Source organism: Erythrolamprus reginae, chromosome 2 (assembly GCF_031021105.1).
Source record: "Erythrolamprus reginae isolate rEryReg1 chromosome 2, rEryReg1.hap1, whole genome shotgun sequence".
Taxonomy (NCBI): domain Eukaryota; kingdom Metazoa; phylum Chordata; class Lepidosauria; order Squamata; family Dipsadidae; genus Erythrolamprus; species Erythrolamprus reginae.
The window spans coordinates 46,430,379-46,450,373 of record NC_091951.1 but is presented as its reverse complement, the minus strand read 5'-3'; the positions used below and the strand labels follow the sequence as shown (position 1 = coordinate 46,450,373).

At 41.8% G+C, this 19,995-nt stretch overlaps 1 pseudogene; it reads left to right on the top strand.

Annotated features, from left to right (window-relative positions):
* LOC139160357 (zinc finger protein 721-like) overlaps positions 1–19,519 on the top strand; it is a 42,197-nt pseudogene extending 22,678 nt beyond the window's left edge.
* Positions 19,520–19,995: the final 476 nt, after the last annotated feature.

Genomic DNA, 19,995 nt, shown 5'->3' with positions numbered 1-19,995 from the left:
CAGGGCGCGTACCGGTCATGGCAGAGTCCCTGGAAAAAATGTGTAGAGGCCCAAGGACAGTAGTTTGAAGAATTTTAAGTGTTTGTGCAAATCTGTTCAATAAATTACTTTTTAAAAAAATAAGTGCATTACTTTTGGAACGCACCCTGTATCTTAATTAAGCATTGTTACACGTATAACTCAGTTAATACTTTTTCATCTTACTAATTAATTCCCCCTCCATCTTTCCCATTCCTATCCCCCAATCTATATTCATTCACTTTTCCAATATAATTTTCCTATAATAAATTCCAATCTTCGGAGAGGGGCGGCATACAAATCTAAATAATAAATAAAATAAATAAATAATAAAAACTAAAATTCCTCATTTAATTCCCATACTGTATATCCAATTTATCAGAGCTTGCATTTGCGGAAACTAGTCTGTTTGTGCCCAAGCAGCAAACCAGTCCAGCCAGCCCACCAACCCAACCAGCCAGCCAGCCACAGACCAGTAGAAATGGAGTTGAAGTCTTCAATGAAACATAGCAGCAGTAGGAAGTTGTGGGAAAATATATTTACTTCTTTATATTACTACTACTACTACTGTCTTCTGTACTATAAATACAATAAACTAGTATCTTACCAGTACCTTGCTACAACTATCTTAGTTCAATAACTCACAGGAACCAACTTGTACAGCATTACAGCTTCTTCAGAGCACACTTCTCGTGAACAGCAACAGAACACAGCTAACAGCGAACAGAGAGAAAAAGAGCAAAGAGCTCCTGCCTAGTTAAATACTTTTCACATAATTGCTAGGTTGCTGCATGCTCAACTGCCTCAGAATGATTCAGCATTCTTATCTGAGGCCTACTTTCTGCATTATGATATTACCCAGGTATTTTAATTCCTGACAGACACAAGATGCAGGACTTAGAGGTGGATTTGGACTTCTAAATTGGGAGCTGCATGCTGCAGTATTGACATGAATGAGAGAATGGGTTTTGTTAATGAATACAAGACTTTTGACTTGGGAGGGATGAAATTCACAGATTTATTTTATTTATTTATTTATTGGATTTGTATGCCGCCCCTCTCCGTAGACTCGTGGCGGCTAACAACAATGGTAAAAACAACATGCGACAATCCAATACTAAAACAACTAAAACCCTTATTTTAAAAATCATACATACAAACATACCATACATAAATTGTAGAAGCCTAGGGGGAAAGAAGATCTCAGTTCCCCCATGCCTGACGACAGAGGTGGGTTTTAAGGAACTTACGAAAGGCAAGAAGGGTGGGGGCTATTCTAATCTCGGGGGAGTTGGTTCCAGAGGGCTGGGGCCGCCACAGAAAGGATCTTCCCCTGGGTCCCGCCAAACTGGTCGCTGGGATTCGTGCGGCAGAAGGCGGTCCCAGAGATAGGATGGCACACGTTTATATAATATTGAAGAAGAAAAATACATGGCTATTTTCCAAGATGTTGTATAAGGTGTTGGGAAAGATAAAAGAGAAACTGTTCTGTCCTGGGGCTGGCACTAATAATTAGATGTACACAAACTGCCGAATTTATAACAGGATTTAATATATTTAAAAGTTCCAATAGTCCTCAATAACTGGGGTAGCCAAAAACATTAGCAAAGTCAAAAAAGTAACTGTTTAAATCAAAAACTGAAAAGCAAGAAACAAGACAAACTAATTACACAAGGAATGGTATTGTTTCTCTGCAACAAGGTGGGGCATGCCTCACCCTTAAATAGTGTGAGGTGGTGACCCAATGACCCAACAGCATTACCTATCAGTGACCCTTCTAGCCAATCAGGCATCTCTTCTTTGACCTTCACATTCTGACATCCAGAAGAGGTTCCATCTCTGCCTCTGATTGGCTGAGCCCTGGACATGCTGTGTCATCCCCTGATTGGCTGAGCCCTGAACATGCTGTGTTCTTCCCTGATTCGCTGAGCTCTGGACATACTGTGTCATTCCTGACAGGAAGTGCTGAAGGCCCTGGCCCCCCATAACTGTCCCTGTCAGGTGCTGCAACCATCACAGAAACACTATCTGAAAATACAATTTTGGTTATCTATAACGAAAGCACTAAATCATCCAAGTAGACTTAAATTGGGGAAATGTCCAACAATACAGTAGTTTTAAAAATGTAACAAAAAAAAATTCCTAATAAGAATCTCTCTTAAATTTTGGTTGCTCAGAAATAACTATTTTCCTGATGGTTATAACAATAGATGAGTGGAACAATTTGTCTCTAGAAGTTCCAACACTTTTTAAAAGAAGAGATTGAACAATCATTTGTCTGAAACAGTATAGGGTTTCCTGCCTGAGCAGTGGGTTGGGCTACAGGACCTCGAGGGCCTTTCCATCTCCGTTACTGTTCCAAGCCAAGAGTTCTGTAAATTCCTCCCATCTCCCTCTGGGAGCCTGGCTGGAGATTCTTATGCTATTTACTGTACTGGCAGGAGGTTGGTTTTTTTTGTTCAGTAACTGCAGTCTGAGATTTCTGTAAATTACCTCCACACCCCCTCGGGGCAGCTGTCTGAAGATGTTTGAGCTGAAGAGCAGCGAGTGCATTTTTTAAAACTGCAAACGGAGAGCCTGCTTGGAGGCAATTTAGTTCATTTTTCAGCTGCAGTGGAATCAGCTGATCGGTGGTGGAAACAACTGGTCATCTGTAGGCAGTATGTCATATTTTTCATTCATTTAAAAATCCATTTGATTCAATTAATAAATTTGATTTTATAAATTTGTAAAATTGGATTCATTTGAAACAATTTTGAGGTACGAACCTAATGGTTCATACCTCGAGGAATACTTGTACTGTATTTCTACTTTTCCAGTTTCATCCATCCTGTTCCTTTAATAAAGTACCCAGATCTACCCACATGTCTGTTTTATTGGAGGATAGTTGGGTTTAGCTGCATGTCAACTTCCACATAGAGTAATGTGTAACGAAGACAGAACAGACCTTATGATTCTAGGAAAATTTCATCTTTGAGAGCAATGTAGGCATGATTCAGAACTTAGGATTTCACCTACACTCACTGAGAGGTCCTGCTCCCACTTTTTAGCTAATGGAAGCCACTGTTATCTCTAAGCTGTGCGCGCGGAACACCCCCCCGTGCATTAATTTGTTGATGGCGCGCAAAGCCACGCCGTCCCGGATCGGTATTCTGTTACGGGAGGAGGAATGCAGGGCTCTTCTGGTGAAGTATCTCTGGACATTTTCGAGGGTGCTAATGTCTGAGATGCGGTATGGGTTCCAAACAGATGAGCTGTACTCTAGGATGGGTCTGGCAAAGGTTTTGTATGCTCTGGTAAGTAGTGTGAGATTTCCAGAGCAGAAGCTACGTAAGATTAGATTAACAACTCTTGAAGCCTTCTTGGCGATGTTGTTGCAATGGGCTTTGGCACTTAGGCCTTTTGTAATTAGGTCAAGGTGTCTCTTTAGTTCTGCCCTTAGTTCACGGGAGCGGATGTGTTGAAGGAAAGAAAGGTAATATGGCTTCTCCCCTGTGTGCATCCTTTGATGGAAAGTAAGATTACTATGTTGGCTGAGGCTCTGTCCACAGTCCATGCATTTATATGGCTTCTGCCCTGTGTGGATCCTTTGATGAGAAGTAAGATGACCATGTCGGCTGAAGCTCTTTCCACACTCCATGCATTTATATGGTTTCTCCCCTGTGTGGATCCTTTGGTGGCACATAAGTTCCTTGCTTGTTCTGAAGCTCTTTCCACACTCCATGCATTTATATGGTTTCTGCCCTGTGTGGATCCTTTGATGGGAAGTAAGATTACCATGTTGGCTGAAGCTCTTTCCACACTCCATGCATCCATATGGCTTCTCCCCTGTGTGGATCTTTTGATGGGAAGTACGATCATTGCTTATTCTGAAGTCCTTTCCATACTCCACGCAGTTATATGGCTTCCTTGTGCATGCCCTTTTATTAAAAGTCTTGTTTCCATGTTCACTGAATTAATTTGACGTCTCTCCCCTATGAAAACCATTCTGTGACTCAGGAGACTCATTTTTTTGAGGAAGTGTGAATATCCAAGTTTTTCCTTTGTCTTTGCATAGATTGGCTTGTCCTTTGGCCTGTAATGGACAGGGTCCATTGGCATCTAATATGTCTTTGAAGAGTCTTACACCTTTCCCAATATATTTATTCTTTAGTTTTCCTGGTTGATAAATAACCTTCTGAATTTGAACAACAATCGAAGATGAGCTTTCCTTATTCCAGTTATTTGACAGATTTCTTTCCTGCCTGTGGAATTCTGTTTGAATTGCAGGTTTCTTCATTACGTCTCCTTGCCCAAACACTTTGATTACGTCTCCAGGAATGTTATTGTCATTGTCATTATCACCTTCAAAGGGAAAGAGAAATGAAAATCAGAGAAACATTGGGGAAAAAGATCACTCTGTATTTATTTAGATATATGTAAAATGTAATATTGATATAAATAATTACAATTATATACTGACGTCAAAGAAGATTCTGGCTCTCCTTCAGGTTCATGGCAGACATGTTTGCTGCTGCTCTGTACCGTCGGCTAGGGGCTTCCCAACTTGGGGAGGGGAAATGCCTCTCCCCACTACCCTCCTGGTGGTCCCTCTTTGCTTCACCCCCTCTACTGGGGCTTAGATCCAAATTCGGACCCTCAGTTGTGGAATTTTCAGAACGGGTCGCGGAGGTCATGGTCCCAGCTTCCAACCATGCCAAAGGAGGAACCGGAAGTCTGAACAATCACCAATCTTAAGGAATACAGTAGGATTTGTCAATTGTGTCAGGTTCCGGGAGGACATGGTAAAGGAAAACGCTCAACAATAATGTAAAGGCTATTGTAGTAGTCTACCTTCTGCATTCCGGCACTTACTAACAATCACCCAGTGCAGTTATTATGGTGAGAAATATTGTCAACATCACCAATGTTTTGCACCCACCATCATTTAAAAACCCCTACGCTCCACCTCGCAACTCTGCTCTTGGACTCCATCCCTCCAATTCATGCAATAGCTGGGCAGCCCCATCTGCATCACCATTTTGGCTGACAAGCCATGATTAATCCTGTTGTGAGTGTTCTGAGGATGAGGAAACAGAGGTTTTAGCTTATCCTGGTTTAAGAAGGTTATCAGAAAGCATTAGGGACGAGAGCATAGGAGACTGATTTAGAAGTTAGTATTCAAAGTGATTCATTTTCAGACAATGGGAGAATATCTAACAGCCCATGGATAAATCCTAGGTTCAGGAGATTCGTAAAATGAAGAGAAGAAATTCTTGGGGAAAAAGTTCTGAATCTGCAGTTGTTAGAATTGTGTAAAAAGGCAATATGTCACTTCCAGGTAAAAAACGGAAAAGAAAGTGCTTTTGGACAATCTGATGATTGAAATATGGCGTGATTCATAGCTCCTGAAAAAGTAAGCTTTTGATAAATCATAACAGACTGTACTAATTTAGATTAACAAGAACACCGAGCAGAGTCCTTTTAGTACTGATAAACTCCTTTGCTTTATGAGAGATTTATAGCTTCGCCTCTCCAGCTTTTTAGCTTGGAGTGTGAATTTGCATCATAAAATAGTCACTGTGCATGATCTCACAACCCTGCTTGTATTGTTGCCATTTATATTCTGTGAAAAAGAGAATAAAGGATTTATTTGTTTGAAGATCAAAGCCTTGGGAAAAGATTTGTGGATTTGCATTAGCTGGACCAGAACAAATCCTAAGTGTCCAAAGTTGCTTTCGCACATGCTTATGTGTTCATGCATGCGTGGAACATAGGCACCGGCTTTTCCCTGGCTGCCTCTGAGCTGGGCTGAGACCTGGCAGGGCTAACAAATTGCTGTGAAGAATGATGCCAGCATAGTAGAGCACTATGCTGCATTATTTTTAATTATATCAGGGTGGTACCAGCTGTACTTTCCAGATTTCAAGTGAGAAATTAGATCCATAATTCCGTGTTGCCAAAAAGGCAGCTCACTAAGTTAACAAGTTGGCAGTGCAGTATTACTGAAGAAACATCACAAAATTAGTTTAATAATTCTTAATGCCTTTTTGGCAATGCTGTTACAGTGAGCTCTAGGACTTACATTGTTTGAGATTGATTGTTTGACTTGGCTTAGATAGTTTGAAATTGCAGGCAGCTGGCAGTCAGCAGAAGTGGCCTGCAGTACTTCACGCTAACCACTTTGCCCTGCAGCGCATAGGTCATCCATAAAGGCAACCAATGAAATTTGCATGTTGTATTCCAGTCAGAAAGTTTGGAACATTGCAAGGCCTATGAGAGGGTTGCGATATTGTTGTTTGTTATAAGACAACATTAAAAGCCCATGAGAGCTGACTGCTAATCTTTTTCAGGGCATGCAGAATCAAGAGAATCTCTCAAGTAAAAAATAAGCTGAATTTGTGTTTTTTTTACTCCCTTTGTGGTTTTCTACAGAAACTTTTTTCAAAACAGAATAGTGCCTATGGGTCTAGCGCTGTCAAAAGTAATTAGATTCAGAAGGATTTTATTGATCAGGGGGGAAACAGCATCCTCCTTTCCTCTGGGCCCCAATGGGAAAATGCATCTTTTCTCCCCTGTGTGCAGCACACAGAATGCACTAGAGCAGGGATAGGCAGAGTTGGCTCTTCTATGACTTGTGGACTTCAACTCCCAGAATTCCAAAACCAATCATAATAGCTCAGGAATTCTGGGAGTTGAAGTCCACATGTCATAGAAGAGCCAATTTTGCCTACCCCTGCACTAGAGACCTCTCTCTGCAAAGAGAAGACAACCCCAAAGGGCTTCAGCATTGGGGCACAGGTGGTTAAACCATAGTAGAACGGGAAGGAAGTGACGTCAATGAGTCTTGCCCCTCTAGGATGCTGCATTCTCTTTCTTTTTAAACCCTTGAGCAGCTCAGGGGTTTAAAAAGACTGCAAACGGAAGAATGCTGGAGGTGGGCGGGGAGGGTGACTCTTCCCGTGCAAAGGGAGGCAGAGAGTTGTCGCGGTAGTGAAGGAAGGAGGGACAGATGCAAAATCCTCCTGCAGGTTCGATCTTCTAAATCCCGGGAGAGGGAGAGGCCGGACCCTATGTTACCCTGCCGTTCGTTTCCAGGCACTTGGCTGGTAGAGGCAAAGCCGTGATCCAGACCAGCCGCGTTGCTCCAGGATTAAATCCAAATCCTCGGAGAGGAAGAGATGTCCTGGGGGAATCCTTCACACACCCCATATCCTCGGTGAAGTTCTTGGGTGTTGGGGAGATTGCTTGCATAGCAAATCTCGAGCAGGAGATAAGGGGGGGGGATTTGCAAGGGAGGAACTGCAGGTGCTTGTGCTCGCCTTCGCCTTCTGTGCTGGATGGCACTAAAATAGGATTGGAATGTCAGCAGTTCAATTTGTCTTGAGAGGGTGAGTGAACCTGGGCATCATCAACCCCTGGTGTTTTTATTTTATTTATTTATTTATTTATTTTGTCCAATACATAATACACATTGAAGAGAAAGATATGTAATAATATAAGTAAAGAAAAGAATAGAAGAAAAGATATTAGAAAGGAAGAAAAGATAAATGAGATAAGGAGAGACAATTGGACAGGGGACGGAAGGCACACTGGTGCACTTATGCACGCCCCTTACTGACCTCTAAGGAACCTGGAGAGGTCTATTGTGGATAGTCTAAGGGAAAAATGTTGGGGGTTAGGGGTTGACAGGTAATGAGTTCCACGCTTCGACAACTCGGTTGCTGAAGTCATATTTTTTACAGTCAAGTTTGGAGCGGTTAATATTAAGTTTGAATGAAGTTTTTGTGAATTCAGCCCCTGCGTTACTTTATTTGTTTATTATTATTATTATTATTATTATTATTATTATTATTATTATTATTATTTATTAGATTTGTATGCCGCCCCTCTCCGTAGACTCGGGGCAGCAATAGCACTTAGATTTATATATCGCTTCACAGTGCTTTACAGCCCTCTCTAAGCGGTTTACAGAGTCAGCATATCGCCCTCATTTTACTCACCTGAGTAAAAGGCTAAGTCAACCTTGAGCCTGGTGAGATTTGAACTGGTGAACTGCAGTCAGCAGACTCAGCTTGCACTACTGCACTTTAATCACTGCGCCACCAAGGCTCGTTTTAATTATTATCTAATTTATTTATTTTTTTGTTTGTTGGTTCAATTTCCCTGGCCACCCATAGAAATGTATTTGTGTTTGGAGTATGTTGTGTGAAGTTGCCTGCATGTAATTGTGCGATTTGGCTCTTAAAAAGCAAACCCGGAAGAAAGGAAAGTCGTAACATCCTAAACAGGTTCATTTCATTTTATATGAACGGAACTTATGTGAATGGAACTGAGAGCATATGCACCAAGACAAATTCCTTGTGTGTCCAATCACACTTGGCCAATAAATAATTCTATTCTATTCTATTCTTTCACAATTGGTTAACCTGTTAAGCATTTGGCATGTTGTGTGAACCCTGCTTGGTAGGTAGTCTTTGGAGAGGGGCGGCATACAAATCTAATAAATAATTTAATTTAATTTAATAATTTAAATGCAGGTGTGGATTTTTATAAAGCAAGACCTATCTTGATCACTTGGTCTCGGGGCATTTGAAACCTTCATAAATTCATGCCAGTTGTCCAAATGCTACAATGGTCATAAATTTGAAAAACAGTTTTAAGCCACTGTTTCTGGTGCCATTGTAATGGTTGTAAATAAAGTGGGATTCAAAAAATAATTATTAGTCATTAATGCATAGGCACTAACTGCTCATTGCCTCTATAATCCTATACTATGTTAGAAACACTTTCTTCCATTGGGATAAGTGTTCTTCAGGGATTAAATCCATTGCTTTCTAATTTATCTCAGATACACAAATTGGATGCCATTTGTACATGTTCTTGTAGAGGCAAAAATGTCTCTTGAACAAAGACAACAGAATGACTTGTTCTGGTCATTAGTGTGGCTTAGAGGAATGGTCCTGTGAATGAAAAGGTGTTTGGAGATCCACAAGATCCCCTGGACCCATCTGGAGTTGCATTACAAGACAGAAAAAGAATGGAAAGTGAACCTTTAGGAAGTGAGGGAACTGGAAAAGGCCCTTCTGGTATTTGGCCTGGAAACCAAGGGAAGATTTGCGGAAGAACTGGGCAGAAAATCTCAGACATTCAGCCCTGGAAATTCAGGAGCGTCCAATATCAGGAGGATGAAGGTCCCCGAGGACTTTGCAGCCGACTCCATTACTTTTGTACTCAATGGTTGAGCCCAAAAAAGCACACAAAAGCGCAGATGCTGGACCTGGTTGTTCTGGAGCAGTTCCTGGCGCTTCTGCCCCTGCAGATGGAGAGCTGGGTGCGGGAGTGTGGAGCAGAGACCAGCTCCCAGGCGGTGGCCCTGGTGGAAGGCTTCCTCTTGAGCCAGGCGGAGGAGGAGAAGGAGGAGCAGGTTGAGTTGCAGGTGAGAGGACTTCCTCTTGGGACACCAGAAAAAGTTGAATATAATAGACAATATATTCACATTTTTGTACCCTTTTCAGAGTTTTATTAAACTTATGAATATATAAAACACAGAAAATGAAAAAAGTAGGAAATGAGGGGTAGGAAGGGAAGGGAAGTGAGGGGAAAGAAACGGGGGGAGAAGAAAGAAAATCATTGACTTTTTTTAGCACAGTCACATAAAATGTTAAAATGGTAACATTACAGGTTCAATGTTTTACATATTTAATATATACTGGCAAATTCTTTAACTTACATAATGAGCAAAACTCAAAGCTTCTGCCCCTGCAGATGGAGAGCTGGGTGCGGGAGTGTGGAGCAGAGACCAGCTCCCAGGCGGTGGCCCTGGTGGAAGGCTTCCTCTTGAGCCAGGCGGAGGAGGAGAAGGAGGAGCAGGTTGAGTTGCAGGTGAGAGGACTTCCTCTTGGGACACCAGAAAAAGTTGAATATAATAGACAATATATTCACATTTTTGTACCCTTTTCAGAGTTTTATTAAACTTATGAATATATAAAACACAGAAAATGAAAAAAGTAGGAAATGAGGGGTAGGAAGGGAAGTGAGGGGAAAGAAACGGGGGGAGAAGAAAGAAAATCATTGACTTTTTTTAGCACAGTCACATAAAATGTTAAAATGGTAACATTACAGGTTCAATGTTTTACATATTTAATATATACTGGCAAATTCTTTAACTTACATAATGAGCAAAACTCAAAGTTTCATTCTTTTCCATCTCAAGAATAAAACCAAATAGTGGTTGCAAAGTAGAAAGAAGGTTGGGTGTGGTCTTTTCTTTAACTAAAGTAATTGATTTTGCTGTCTCTGGTAGTTGCATCAGTTTTCCCAAAAACTTCTCCATTGTGGCCATTAAAATATCCTTCCGCGTTTATGCATAGAGCGTTCTTGTCACTCTCAACATATATAACAGCAAAATTCAAGCTTGTTTTTCAATCTCTTTTGTATTAAATCTAAAAGAAAAGTTTTTGGTTTGATTTCCATACCCACTTTGAGAATCTCCTGAAAGTAATATATAAATCTGACCTTTGTATTTCTTTGCTTTGTCAAAGGTCCCGCAGAGTTGGTAAAAAGTTCCTTTTTTACATTTAAATTTCAAACATGTATTTGACATTTCTTTATATATCTTTGGTAATTTATCAGTGTTTAGTAGAAGGATACATAATTTAATAAAAGATTAATTTTACATTATAATTTAATACCAATTTTAAACTCTTCAACCACAGGTCTTTCACTTGTTCAGCCATTATATTCTATATAAAAGTCTTTGCCTTTGGATCAACGTATTCAAATTTTGATGTCTTCTTACCAGACATTCCTGGCATTCATACTATGCGGTAATCCTTCACTAATCTTTATATACTTCTTGTATCCATTCTAGAAGAAAGATTTTGCACAGCAATTTCTTTCTTACTTCCCAGCCTAATGGATCGACACTGAGTGATTTGCAATGGTGTTCACTGGAAAAGAAACCACGTTATGATTTGTGATGACCATTAATTCTTTTCTCCTATTTCAAGTCCTTCGCAATGGAGATCAGAGATTCTGAGAGAAAGAGGCATCCGTCAAACTTCCCTCAAGAACAGATTTTCAGGGAGATCTGTCAGGGAGATCCAAATCAGGACACCTCCGGAGGTAGTATAAGGTCCTTCCACTGCTTTGAGAATTCATAAATTTCTCATCTTTTCTGTGTCCTTTTCTCTACAGCATCCCTCCTCCCATTTTACTAATTATGCCTTTTGAAATTCTGTCTCCCTCACAGGGGAGAATAGAAGAAAGTTAACACTTTGTTTTGGGGGAGCAGAAACCAGGATTGAAGCTCTAACTCAGGTAAGAGAGGAACAATCATTTACTTGATTTATATTTTCCATTTCCCTCAGGAAATCAGAGGAGGTAGATAGCACAGGTAATACAGTCATAAGTGTGAAAAATGGGCATGTCATTTTTTTCACTGCTGTATAACTTTCGACAGTGACTAAAAACTAAAAACAATTTTTAGTTGAGAACTACATGTAGTGTCTTCTACCATTTTGCCCTCTATTTTTGGTTCCTTTAAGGAATTTTTTTAAAGACTAGTTATGATGGTTCGCTCGCGTTCTGCCCAATTAGTTAAGGAGTCTGAGTCCGAAGACGCAACACCTGACAGGGACAGTGATAAGGGGCCAGGGCCTTCAGCACTTTCTGTCAGGAATGACACAGCATGTCAGGGCTCAGCCAATCGGGATGACACAGCAGGGCCAGGGCTCAGCCAATCGGGATGACACAGCAGGGCCAGGGCTCAGCCAATCAAGAGATGACACAGCAGGGCCAGGGCTCACTGAATCAGAGGCAGAGATGGATGTCAGAGTGCGAAGGTCAAGGAAGAGAGATGCCTGATTGGCCAGGAGAAGAGTCACTCATAGCTAATGCTGTTGGTCATTGGGTCATGACCACACAATATTTAAGGGTGAGGCATGCCCCACCTTGTTGCAGAGAAACAACACCGCTCGTTGTGCAATTAGTTTCTCTTATCTCTTGCTTTTCACTTTGAGATTTAAACAGTTACTGTCTTGGCTTTGCTAATGTTTTTGGCTCCTCCAGATAATTTATTGAGGACTTCATCTAAGAACTCTATCTACAACTAGTAACTGTTACAGTGTTATCTTTGCTCTGGGATTTTAGCCAAGTATAAATACTTGGCTAAAGTAAGTCCAGAAGGGTGGCCGAGACCAGCACTGCCAGGAGGGGAAAGAGGTCCCATGAATCCAGCACCAGCACAGGCAGTTGCTCATGTCAGTTGCTGCAAGGGAGTTGCGAATGCGTCAAAAGGAAAAAGCAGGACTAGCCTCGCAGCAACTGCCTGAAATGTTCTTGCAGTGACTGCTGGACACTAAGTGGGTGGCCCCATGTCTTTCCCCCCACCTACTACAGGTGCTGTACCTGCATGTTTTGAAAGGGAATTTAAAAAAAAATCCTTCATGGGCAACAACAGTTGCACCTTCTCCTTTCCAAAACGTGGTAGGATGTGGTCTGAATAAGACCGGCTTGACCTACTGTTGAATGGCCTGCAGGCTCCTTCCCGAAGGGAGGGTGGCTCTTCTCTGCCTTCGCCATCTTCTGCAATGCAAGCGTCAGCACGCAAGTCCACTTTTAGTTTTTGATGCGCTCACCACTCAGAGAAAGTGGGACCACTGCAGGACGCATCAGCAGCAGGTGGAGCCTTGCTTCTGCCCCCATGCTTTTCTCCTCTGCTTCAGCCCAGAAACTAAGGATGAAGGGCTCGACCACCTCTCCACGAGTCCTTTCAGAGAACACGGTGTGGAAATCAAAACATAGCGCTGCATGTCCAGGCGTCCTTTCTCTTCCTGAGAATTGTGTGGGGAAAGGAAGAAGCATCCCCACTGACAGAGCCCAGACTTTTAAGACAGGAAAGTGAAAGGGGATTTCAAGGGCCCTGGAGAGAAACAACAACACTATTCTGTTTGCTGCCAGAAGCGTGTGCTGAGGCCAACCCTGTGAGAAACAATCGGCTTCTCTACGGAAAACCTCATGGGCTTTACAGAACTATAGGGGAAGGGGAGCCTGGCTTTCCTCGCCCACCTCCAGCTGCGCCTTCCCCCTTCCAAAGGATATAATCTGAATAACACCACCGGTGGTGAAACGTTTCCCCAAAGGGGGGCAACAAATGGGAAGGGCGCACGGACTTGCAGCGCTTTGTTTTGATTTTGGTTCTGCTGCTAACTGGGAAAGAATGCCTTTCAAACTTTAGTTTTTGCATTTGGGGGGGCGTTCGCCCAGGTTCGCCTGGTGCACCAGTTGCGGCCCTACTTGGACCGGGAGTCACTGCTCACAGTCACTCATGCCCTCATCACCTCGAGGCTCGACTACTGTAACGCTCTCTACATGGGGCTACCTCTGAAAAGTGTTCGGAAACTTCAGATCGTGCAGAATGCAGCTGCGAGAGCAATCATGGGCTTTCCCAAATATGCCCATGTCACACCAACACTCCGCAGTCTGCATTGGTTGCCGATCAGTTTCTGGTCACAATTCAAAGTGTTGGTTATGACCTATAAAGCCCTTCATGGCACCGGACCAGATTACCTCAGGGACCGCCTTCTGCTGCACAAATCCCAGCGACCAGTTAGGTCCCACAGAGTGGGTCTTCTCCGGGTCCCGTCAACCAAACAATGTCGTTTGGCGAGACCCAGGGGAAGAGCCTTCTCTGTGGCGGCCCCGGCCCTCTGGAACAAACTCCCCCCAGTGATTAGAATTGCCCCCACCCTCCTTGCCTTTCGTAAGCTACTTAAAACCCACCTCTGCCGCCAGACATGGAAGAATTGAGATACACTTTCCCCCTAGGCCTTTAAAATTTTATGCATGGTATGTCTGTATGTATAATTGGTTTTTATATAATGGGTTTTAACTGTTTTTAGTATTGGATTATACTGTTTTGTCACTGTTGTTAGCTGCCCCGAGTCTGCGGAGAGGGGCGGCATACAAATCCAATAAATAATAATAAATAATAATACTGTGTCACCTGAGAGGTCTCATGGAGAGGCAGGTGAGCCCCTTTGCTAGGCGGCCTCTCTCCCCCATTTATCCTGTACTTTAGCCAAAGAGGGAGGCCAAGGTTCAACGAGGATGGGAGGGCTGGGACAAATCTGAAAAAAAAAACCAGACCTTCCTTCCATGGAGGGGGGAAGGACTTATATTCCAAGCAGCAGTACAATCCATCTTTGCAAAAGGGTAAGAAATGTTTTCCTCAGAAAGTGTTCTCCATTTTCTTATTTACATGCCAGCCAAGGGTTGAGAACACCAGAAGCTTCCTTGCAATCTCAGGAGGGGCAGAGTCTCTGGATGTTGATGGCACACCACAGACATCCCTGGTTTAGCTCTCCCAGCACTTCCATGAAAGTATAGGGCATGAACAAAGACAACAAACATAATCAGACTAAGCCGTCACAATCCCAATGCCTGCTAGCTTGCAGGTACTCCTCCTCCTCTCTTTTTCTCTCTCTTCTCTCTTTCTTCTTCTTTTCCTTCGTCCCGCTTTCCTTTTCTATCCCTTTTCTTTCCACGTTATTCTTGGACTATTAAACATTACAGCTATAAGATTATCCAAATAAGAATATTGAATACAAAATATTTACATATAGACAAATACTCAGAATGTGTATGCAATAATAGATATAAGCCGTTGTATAAACTATTTACCCCCTCCCACTTCTCTTTTTTGTATTCCCATCCCCCTTTTCCCCTGTTTTCTTTCTTTTTTTATAAACTAATAAAGTATATTTAAAAAAAATAAAATAAAATACAAGATTTTCCCAGCCAAAAAAAAGAAGAAAAAGTATAGGGCATGAGCAGGATTGCTCCTTCTCCGGACAACATAATTCATTTCATAAAACGTTACAAAGAATTACTTTGTTTACAGGCACATTTCTGAAGGGTTAGTATCACTTATCAGTGGATTTTCCAAGGCCCACCTGCCCATTGATTCTCTCAAGACACTGAGGGCCTTTTGATTGTGGATGGATTAATAGATCCAGAAGGAAGAGTGTTTTGATGATGGTTGGCTAGCAGGCTGGATGTTTGGAAGATTAATTGATCCAGCAGGAAACTGGGCTTATTTAACCTGAATGGTAATGAACATCATAAATAATCAATCAAGTTGGTAAAGCGTGCCCAAAATATTTCTTTAGTCAAATGCTTTTTGTTCTGTCCATTTTGTCCTCTAAACCATGGATTCTTTCTAAGCATAACTACTTATCTTAATGTATATGTTTGCTTTAGGAATTTCTAAGCAATAGGAGAGATCCTGCAGTTTCTCCTCAGTCTGTTTTGTATTTTCTCCCCCTTTCAGGAGGGTCTTCTGCTCTTTGAGGAGGTGGCTGTTTATTTCTCAGAGGAGGAGTGGTCTCAGCTGGATCCTCACCAAAAAGCTCTGTATCGGGAAGTCATGCTGGAGAATTATAGGAATGTGGCCTCTCTTGGTAAGGGTTTCCTATTCACCAGTCAGAGAGTTCAGGAAGACATTTTGTAGTTAATGTCATTAGTTAATTCTTATTAAAACATATCTAAAAAGATATCCCCTCTTCAGAAGGAGAAGGAAAAATTCTGGTTTTCTTCGGCTCCCAAGTTTGAAATAGGTGTGTGGCATTCTGCGTAGATGTATCCTATCCAATTTGTTTTTATATTTCTATTTAAACATTTTAGTGACAAAATAATTCCTTATTTTGAGGTAATGGCAAACTCCATCACACAGATTTCACATTTTTTGACAATGTCCTATTCAAGGTTTTATGCCTCATCAATAGAGATATTATCATTTCTATATCATGTCATTTTAAGAATACAAATATGCACTATATATATAGAATTTGGCACAGTTAAGGAGGCAATTAATGTGACTTCTGACAGAGTGATCCTTTTCCCTAAACTTTCTCTCTTTTTAAAAAAAATATTTTTATTTGAAATCTTCAAAAGTTTTACATACATACTCAGAAACAAAAACAGTAAGACAAATACATACAGCAAAAGGGAAAAAAGAAAATATTAGATAAGGAGAATGGGGAAAGTAATACCTAAACAAACAACAACAAAAAAAACCCCAATACAGTGATACCTCGTCGTGCGAACCCATCATATGAACTTTTCGAGATACAAACCTGGGGTTTAAGATTTCTTTGCCTCATCTTAAAAATCCTTTCCCTCTTGAGAACCTGAGCCCGAATCTGTGGGCTCTCTTACTTCGCATGCGCTCTCTGACTGCCGAAGGGATTCCCCTGCCTTGTGACTGTCACCACCGGATTTCCCATTTGCTTGCATGGGAATTCCCCACCAGAATTCCCCGCCCCCTTTTGCTTGCACCTGAGGCGGGGAACGCCGGAGCTACCCCATTTTCCTGCAACTTTCCCCTCTCTCCCTCTGCTCCCTGCAGCCGCCCCATTCTGCTGCCAAAATCCCCCCTAGCCTGCCGCTTCCTTCACCCCATCTCACTGCTAAAACTGCCACTCCAAAAGCTTCCTATCTTGCCCCAAATTCCTCCAAAAATTGCCAGTCCAAAAGCTTCCTAAGCCACCCCAAATCACTTCCAAAGTCTTCCAAACTCATCTCTCCTTTCAAAATGCCTCGTTTCTCCTTGCTGCCTTTCTTCACTCCATTTGCCTTCATTAGGACCTCGATTTGGGTGGCATAGGAAGCGACTGGAGGGGCGATTTTAGAAGCAATTTGGGGCAAGATAGGAAGCTTTTGGGGGAGAGATTTTTGGAGGAATTTGGGGCAAGATAGGAAGCTTTTGGAGTGGTGATTTTTAGAGGAATTTGGGGCAATGTAGGAATGATTTGAAGGGGCGATTTTGGGAGAGATTTGGGGCGGCGTTAGCCTTCGTTAGGACCTCCATTCCTCGCTTCTCCTCGCTGTCCGTCTCCACTCCGTTAGCCTTCACTTTGTCCCCCTGCCACTTTTGTTTTAAGCATTAAAGTTTGGATTTTCCTAATGGGTTTGCATGCATTATTTGTTTTTACATTGATTCCTATGGGAAACAATGTTTTGTCTTACAAACGTTTCACCTTACGAACCTCATCCCGGAACCAATTAAGTTCGTAAGACAAGGTATCACTGTACATCCAACATTGTTAATTACTTATCAGTAATATTCATTTCTTTGACATTGGTATATACTTGTAATTATTTATATCAATAAACATTTTACATATATCTAAATAAATAGAGAGTGATCTTTTCCCCTAATGTTTCTCTCATTTTCATTTCTCTTTTACTTTGAAGGTGATAATGACAATGACATCCCTGGAGAACCAATCAAAGTGTTTGGACATGGAGATGTAATAAAGAAAGCTGCAATTCAAACAGAATTCCACAGGCAGGAAAGAAATCTGTCAAATAACTGGAATAAGGAAAGCTCATCTTCGATTGTTGCTCAAATTCAAGAAAACGAGTCTCCTGAGTCACAGAATGGCTTTCACAGGGGAGAGACATCAAATAAATGCAATGAACATGGGAACAAGACTGTTAATAAAAGGACATACAAAAGGAAGCCATATAAATGCATGGAGTGTGGAAAGAGCTTCAAAAGAAGCAGTGAACTTAAATCCCATCAAAGGATCCACACAGTGGAGAAGCCATATAAGTGCATGGAGTGTGGAAAGAACTTTAGAACAAGCATCCAACTTAAATCCCATCAAAGGATCCACACAGGGCAGAAGCCATATAAGTGCATGGAGTGTGGAAAGAACTTTAGAACAAGCATCCAACTTAAATCCCATCAAAGGATGCACACAGGGCAGAAGCCATATAAGTGCATGGAGTGTGGAAAGAGATTCAGCCAACGTAGTAATCTTAATTCCCATCAAAGGATGCACACAGGGAAGAAGCCATATAAGTGCATGGAGTGTGGAAAAGGCTTCTGTGAAAACGGATCTCTTATTGTTCATAAAAGGATCCACACAGGAGAAAAGCCATATAAATGCATGGAGTGTGGAAAGAGCTTCAGCCAACATGGTCATCTTACTTCCCATCAAAGGATCCACACAGGGCAGAAACCTTATAAATGCACGGAGTGTGGAAAGGGTTTCAGAACAAGCCAGGATCTTAAATACCATCAAAGGATCCACACAGGGGAGAAGCCATATAAATGCATGGAGTGTGGAAAAGGCTTCAGCCGACATAGTAATCTTATTTCTCATCAAAGGATTCACACAGGGCAGAAACCTTATAAATGCATGGAGTGTGGAAAGAGCTTCAGCCAACATGGTCATCTTACTTTCCATCACAGGATGCACACAGGGCAGAAACCTTATAAATGCATGGAGTGTGGAAAGAGTTTCAGGCAACATGGTAATCTTGCTTTCCATCAAACGATTCACACAGGAGAGAAGCCATATAAGTGCATGGAGTGTGGAAAGAGGTTCAGAGCAAACAGTGACCTTAAATGCCATCAAAGGATCCATACAGGAGAGAAACCATATAAATGCATGGAGTGTGGAAAGAGCTTCAGGCAACATAGTAATTTTACTTCCCATCAAAGGATCCACACAGGGGAGAAGCCATATAAATGCATGGAGTGTGGAAAAAGCTTCATAACAAGCAAGCAACTTAAATCCCATCAAAGGATCCATACAGGGGAGAAGCCATATAAGTGCATGGAGTGTGTAAAGAGGTTCAGAACAAGCAGTGAGCTTAAATCTCATCAAAGGATCCATACAGGGGAGAAACCATATAAATGCATGGAGTGTGGAAAGAGCTTCAGCCAACATGGTAATCTTACTTCCCATCAAAGGATCCACACAGGGGAGAAGCCATATAAGTGCATGGAGTGTGGAAAGGGTTTCAGAACAAGCCAGGATCTTAAATACCATCAAAGGATCCACACAGGGGAGAAGCCATATAAATGCATGGAGTGTGGAAAAAGCTTCATAACAAGCAAGCAACTTAAATGCCATCAAAGGATCCACACAAGGGAGAAGCCATATAAATGCATGGAGTGTGGAAAAAGCTTCATAACAAGCAAGCAACTTAAATCCCATCAAAGGATCCATACAGGGGAGAAGCCATATAAGTGCATGGAGTGTGTAAAGAGCTTTAGAAGAAGCAGTGCACTTACATCCCATCATAGGCTCCACATAGTGGACAAGTCCGATAAATGCATGGAGTGATGAAAGGGCTTCATCATATATAATAAGCTTACTTGACATCAAAGGATTCACACAGAGGTGAAGCCATATAAATGCATGGTGTGAATAGGACTTCAGCACATTCCATAGTCTCATTTCCCATAACATGATTCATGGACTGGAGATAAAAGATATGTTTGGATGAGAATGTAAGTTTATTATTATTCATAGTCCCAGCCAGATCAGAGTTCTAGACAATTTCTTCTTTATGTCTTCATTGGCTTTATCCTTTTCCACCCATGCAAAATAAAGTTTCCATTTTTTTCTTATCCTTTCAGCTTTTTCATCCCATGAACACTTCAGTGAGATAATATGAGTTATTTCCATTTGTACTTGTTCAAATATATATAATCATTCCATCGTTTTAGTGTCCATTTACTTTTATCCTTCCAACTAAACTATAGTTGCAAGAGCAGCTTTTATTATAGTCCTTAATACTTCTTGTTCCTCTGTCTTCATTCCCTGAGTTTCTTTAATACCTCCTTCTATTATGTCCCATCCTACCCGCAATTCATTTTAACTATTCCATTTACATTTTTCAGTATTAAAGTCCAGAACTTTTGAGTCTCCACCACATTCCCATTCCTCTGTGAAGTCTCACATAGTTGGTCTCCTTAGGGTCCCGTCGACCAAACAATGTTGGCTGGCGGGACCTAGGGGAAGAGCCTTCCCTGTGGGGGCCCCGGCCCTCTGGAATCAGCTCCCCCCAGAGATTCGTACTGCCCCCACCCTCCTTGTCTTCCGAAAAAGTTTAAAAACTCATCTTTGGTACCAAGCCTGGGGTTCCCTAGACCTTCTTCCCCCCTGACTGATGAATGCTTAGTTTGACTGCTGA